The following is a 6,317-nucleotide window of genomic DNA, read 5'->3' as shown; positions in this document are numbered from 1 at the left end:
GTGCCCAAGACTGCGAGGTGGTGGGTTCGACTCCTGCCACCGGCTTTTCTGTCTGAGGTTTATCCTGGCTTTCAGAAGACTTATCTTGACGGATGCCGGCACTGATGCCCCTGAACGTCCCCTGATACTAACCCCCCTGTCCCCCACTCCTTCCTGCTGTCCTCTCGCCATCTGTCCACATCTGTACGACGCTTCGTGTTAGTTGTTTCGTGGCACTGACACGTAATAATTATAATAATAACATAACAATAATAATAATAATAATAATAATAATAACGTATACCGATGCAGATGCATTTCGAAAACGAAGTGAAATTGCTCGTTATAGAGCACCTAGGCGCGCCGTTGACACATATGCTAGGGCCTCGTGCTGCGCAGAACTCTGGGGGCGACAATACGAGTTGCTCTACCGCGGTCTACCGGCGCACAAGAGGGCGGCACACAGTCCTTTAAGGGAAAACGCAAGTAGTCTGATTACACCTATGACGACTTTAAAGGGACTCTCGCATCAACATGACCAGGAATCCGCGACAGAGGAGTTTAGCTACGGGAGCTACCACCACGTGGCGTACTGGAGATAAACTCTCCCTGTTCTCCCTTCCCTGTCAGGTTTGCTCCCTCTGTTTCGTCGTCTCACCGAGCGTTCCCAAAATGTATGGAATCTGGAAGGGGTAGGCTACTTACCAGTGAATAATACCGTTTATCCTTTGGGAAAGTATCTTCTTTCTGTGACTCTTCGGTCCAAGGCTACCGAACTCTGTTGCACGTTGCTAATGCGATCTCTGCACACAGAGAACACGAATGGTTTACAGGTTTTGCTAATTTTAACCGGGAGAGGTAGTATTAGGAACGTCTCTATAGCATACAGGCATTTGTAAGAATTAGGATGATGAAGGAGAAAAATCAAGCTGTTCCTTAATGTGACAAAAGTTCACAAGGCATTAGAAAACCCGTGAAGCTGAGAGGTTAATCGGATTTTGAAGCACGATATATCATCTTTCAAAGCAGTCGAGCATTTTCCATGATGTGAAAAGCCTAAGCCCGGATAAAAGCTAGACAAACACTAAAAAAAAAAAAGCAAAACATCGAAAGCTTTCGCTGGTTTCAGTCACGTGTTGGTCCTCTTCCTCTAGACAGACTGGTCTCAGAGACAGACATCCAGTTTGCGCTCATTTAAAAGTAAACTAAAATATATTTAACGGCTCAGTTATAGACATATACAGGGTGTCCCAGAAAACGTGTCATTGAATTATAATAAAAAAAACTACACCACCTAGAATCATGCGGTCAACGGCATTTGTTCTTATTAGGTTTTTGCCACCTTGTAAAGTTAATGTCATGTACCCCAAGTTTAATTATGCAAATATTTGCGAACTGAACTCAGAAATTTGCCAAGGGAAGGTCACTTTTTTACCCCACCAATATGAAGAGCGTGCCGAATTCACTCAAATTCATGATAATTGACAGTGATATTCACGAGCTATCCCATCGGAAAAAATCGCCGAATATCATGCTTTTCGGAGCACCGGACCATAACGCGCGATGTCTTTCTGAGCGCAATCGCTCGCAGTCCGACGAAAGGAGGTTCCGAAGCCAGCCCACAGAGTGATAGTAGAAAAAGTAACAGTTCCTAAAATTGGGAGAGGGAAAGCATTATCCCAGCGAAAGCCGGACGTGATAAGCCATGCCTGCGTTATCTCTTTCTGCGATGCCGAGATGGGCTGGGTTTCCAACCTCCTTTTGTCGGACTGACACAGATTGCGCTGAAAAATTCATCGTGCGCTATTCTGTGCGACCTCCGTAGAGCATGATGTTCGGCTATTTGTTCCGATGGGATAGCTCCTGAATATCCTTGTCAATTACCATTAATTTGAGTAAATTAGACACGCTCTTCACATTGGTGGGATAAAAAAGTGACCTTTACTAGGCAAATTTCTGACTTAAGCTCGCAAAAATTTACATAATTAAACTTACGTTACACGACATTCACGTGAGGAGGTGGCAAAAACCCAGTAAGAACAAATACCGTTGACCGCATGACTCTAGGTGGAGTAGTTTTTTAATTATAATTCAATGACACGTTTTCTGGGACACCCTGTATAAGTAACAATTATACTCTCAGTAACACACTGCTCTGCTCCTCACCTTCTATGATAGAACATGTTCCTTCATCAATTTATTGACTTTACTGAATTTACTAACTTACACCAATCTCCTCCAGTGTATTGTTTGTTATCGTTGGGACTGTTCCACAGGGTTTCACCCTAACAGTTCCGCTACGTACGAAGCACCACAAATATATCAAATAAATGTTTTTTTTTTAAATCATTTTGATCCTCTAGTTGTTGCCAAGACTCAAGCTTTTCGCATCATGGAGTTTGTCCACCAGCTGACCTGTATCTATGCCGTATTCTCATCAAGCATATTCTCTGTCACGAGACTGTGAATATCGAGATCGGTAGTTTTGCTGCCGGCAGTACGGAAGCCCTCCCATTTTACAGTCGTCCGTGTGTTGTAACTGTTGTTACGTTGTTCATTTACAAATGTTCAGGGGTGAAGCGATGCTGGCATTACAGGATGTTGCAATGCCTGCGTGCACGGGTGTGAACAACATGGTTGACAGAAATGTCTGTGCTAAAGCGGTGCGAAACATTATGTTGGGGATTTTGAAAGCCACTTGACCGAATGGAAAATGAGGATGCCAGTTCACTAAAAAATAACTTTTGAGCTTAACCTGAACTCACAAAAATTCCAAACGAGATATTCCAGATCCCGCGCTACAATGGAGGAGCAACACGGGTGAAAGGCACTCCAGCAACGCGCGCGTGATCTCAAACAATAATTGTCTTGGTCTATGTAGGTGCTGTGTAACTAACATTGTTGTCTGTTTTGCATTCATGGAGCAAAGTAGTGTTACCTGCTCCCATAGCTGGGCGAACTCACTCATGAGGGCCCTCATGAGTGCCCCTCACCCTCACCTCACGCCTTTGAGGTGAGGGTGAGTGAGGCCAAGCCCGCGATCAGGCCATCCGTGAGTGCACTCATGAGGTTCTTACCCTCATAAGGCCTCCTGTGAGTGCACTCATGAGGTCTTACCCTCACGAAGTCTCCTGTGAGTGCACTCATGAGGTTTTGCCCCTCATGAGACCTCCTGTGAGTGCACTCATGAGGTCTCAGGGGCGCCAGGTCTGTGTGAGTAAAGTCACTGGTGAGGCCTGAGGGGTGTGAGGTCAGTATGAGTGCATTCAGAAATTAGCTTAAATGACGCTTACGAGACGTGGGCAAATTATGAAGGCACTAGTGATATGGTTCCAGCGATCCAGCTACCGGCAGAGTGTACTTTAAAGGGCTGGTGTTCCCGTTTTTAGCAATTTCGTCTACGTCGCGCTGGGAACACAGCGAAGCGTCCTGAGCTGACTGATTACTTGGCGATATGGTTCCAGCGACCCAACTACAGGCAGGGTGGACTTTAAAGGGCTGGTGTGCACGTTTTTACCAATTTCGTATATGTCGCGCTGAGAACAGAGCAGACCGTCTTGACTGACTGATTACTTGGTGACATGGTTCCAGCCACCCAACTACCGGCAGGGTACACTTTAAAGGGCTGGTGTGCCCGTTTTTAGCAGTTTCGTCTACGTCGCGCTGGGAACACAGCCACGTGTCCTGAGTTGACTGATTACTTGGTGATATGGTTCCAGCGACCCAACTACAGGCATGATGCACTTTAAAGGGCTGGTGTGCACGTTTTTACCAATTTCGTCTATGTCGTGCTGGGAACACAGCAAAGCCTCCTGAGCTGATTTATTACTTGGTGATATGGTTCCATCGACCCACCTACACGCAGTGTGCACTTTAAAGGGCTGGTGTGCCCGTTTTTACCAATTTCGTCTATGTTGCGCTGGGAACACAGCCAAGTGTCCTGGGCTTTGTTGTGTTCCCAGCGTGACATAGACGAAATTGCTAAAAATCGGCGCACCTACCCTTTAAAGCGCACGCTCTCGGTAGTTGGGTCGCTGGAACCATATCACGAAGTAATCAGTCAGCTCAGGAGGCTTTGCTGTGTTCCCAGCGCAACATAGACGAAATTGGTAAAAAAGTGCACACCAGCCCTTTAAAGTGCACCCTGCCTGTATATGGGTCGATGGAACCATATCACCAAGTAATCAGTCAGCTCAGGACGATGTGCTGTGTTCCCAGCGCGACGTAGACGAAATTGCTAAAAACGGGCACACCAGCCCTTTAAAGTGCACCCTGCTTGTAGTTGGGTCGCTGGAACCATATCGCCAAGTAATCAGTCAGCTCAGGACGCTTCGCTGTGTTCCCAGCGCGAAGTAGATGAAATTGCTAAAAACGGGCACACCAGCCCTTTAAAGTACACCCTGCCTGTAGTTGGGTCGCTGGAACCATATCGCCAAGTAATCAGTCAGCTCAGGATGCTTCGCTGTGTTCCCAGCGCGACGTAGATGAAATTGCTACAAACGGGCACACCAGCCCTTTAAAGTGCACCCTGCCTGTAGTTGGGTCGCTGGAACCAAATAGCCAAGTAATCAGTCAGCTCAGGACGATGTGCTGTGTTCCCAGCGCGACGTAGACGAAATTGCTAAAAACGGGCACACCAGCCCTTTAAAGTGCACCCTGCCGGTAGTTCGGTCACTGGAACCATATCACCAAGTAATCAGTCAGCTCAGGACGCTTCGCTGTGTTCCCAGCGCAACATAGACGAAATTGGTAAAAACGTGCACACCAGCCCTTTAAAGTCCACCCTGCCTGTAGTTGGGTCGCTGGAACCATATCGCCAAGTAATCAGTCAGCTCAGGACGCTTCGCTGTGTTCCCAGCGCGACGTAGATGAAATTGCTAAAAACGGGCACACCAGCCCTTTAAAGTGCACCCTGCCTGTAGTTGGGTCGCTGGAACCATATCGCCAAGTAATTAGCCAGCTCAGGACGCTTCGCTGTGTTCCCAGCGCGACGTAGATGAAATTGCTAAAAACGGGCACACCAGCCCTTTAAAGTGCACCCTGCCTGTAGTTGGGTCGCTGGAACCAAATAGCCAAGTAATCAGTCAGCTCAGGACGATGTGCTGTGTTCCCAGCGCGACGTAGACGAAATTGCTAAAAACGGGCACACCAGCCCTTTAAAGTGCACCCTGCCGGTAGTTCGGTCACTGGAACCATATCACCAAGTAATCAGTCAGCTCAGGACGCTTCGCTGTGTTCCCAGCGCAACATAGACGAAATTGGTAAAAACGTGCACACCAGCCCTTTAAAGTCCACCCTGCCTGTAGTTCGGTCACTGGAACCATATCACCAAGTAATCAGTCAGCTCAGGACGCTTCGCTGTGTTCCCAGCGCAACATAGACGAAATTGGTAAAAACGTGCACACCAGCCCTTTAAAGTCCACCCTGCCTGTAGTTGGGTCGCTGGAACCATATCGCCAAGTAATCAGTCAGCTCAGGACGCTTCGCTGTGTTCCCAGCGCGACGTAGATGAAATTGCTAAAAACGGGCACACCAGCCCTTTAAAGTGCACCCTGCCTGTAGTTGGGTCGCTGGAACCATATCGCCAAGTAATTAGCCAGCTCAGGACGCTTCGCTGTGTTCCCAGCGCGACGTAGATGAAATTGCTAAAAACGGGCACACCAGCCCTTTAAAGTGCACCCTGCCTGTAGTTGGGTCGCTGGAACCAAATAGCCAAGTAATCAGTCAGCTCAGGACGATGTGCTGTGTTCCCAGCGCGACGTAGACGAAATTGCTAAAAACGGGCACACCAGCCCTTTAAAGTGCACCCTGCCGGTAGTTCGGTCACTGGAACCATATCACCAAGTAATCAGTCAGCTCAGGACGCTTCGCTGTGTTCCCAGCGCAACATAGACGAAATTGGTAAAAACGTGCACACCAGCCCTTTAAAGTCCACCCTGCCTGTAGTTGGGTCGCTGGAACCATATCGCCAAGTAATCAGTCAGCTCAGGACGCTTTGCTGTGTTCCCAGCGCGACGTAGACGAAATTGCTAAATACGCGTGCACACCAGCCCTTTAAAGTGTACACAGCCAGTGGTTGTGTCGCTGGAACCACATCATGTGTCATTTGACCTCATTTCTGAATGCCCTCATACTGACCTCACATACCTCAGGCCTCACCAGTGACTTCACTCACAGAGAACTGGCGCCCCTCAGACCCCATGAGTGCACTCACAGGAGGTCTCATGAGGGGCACAACCTCATGAGTGCACTCACAGGAGACGTTATGAGGGTAAGACCCTCAAGGCTTGCGTTTGTGAGTGCCGTGAGGGTGAGGGCGAGTGAGGACCTGTGCTCGT

This window comes from Ornithodoros turicata, chromosome 4 (assembly GCF_037126465.1).
Source record: "Ornithodoros turicata isolate Travis chromosome 4, ASM3712646v1, whole genome shotgun sequence".
Taxonomy (NCBI): domain Eukaryota; kingdom Metazoa; phylum Arthropoda; class Arachnida; order Ixodida; family Argasidae; genus Ornithodoros; species Ornithodoros turicata.
This window is presented reverse-complemented; position numbering follows the sequence as displayed.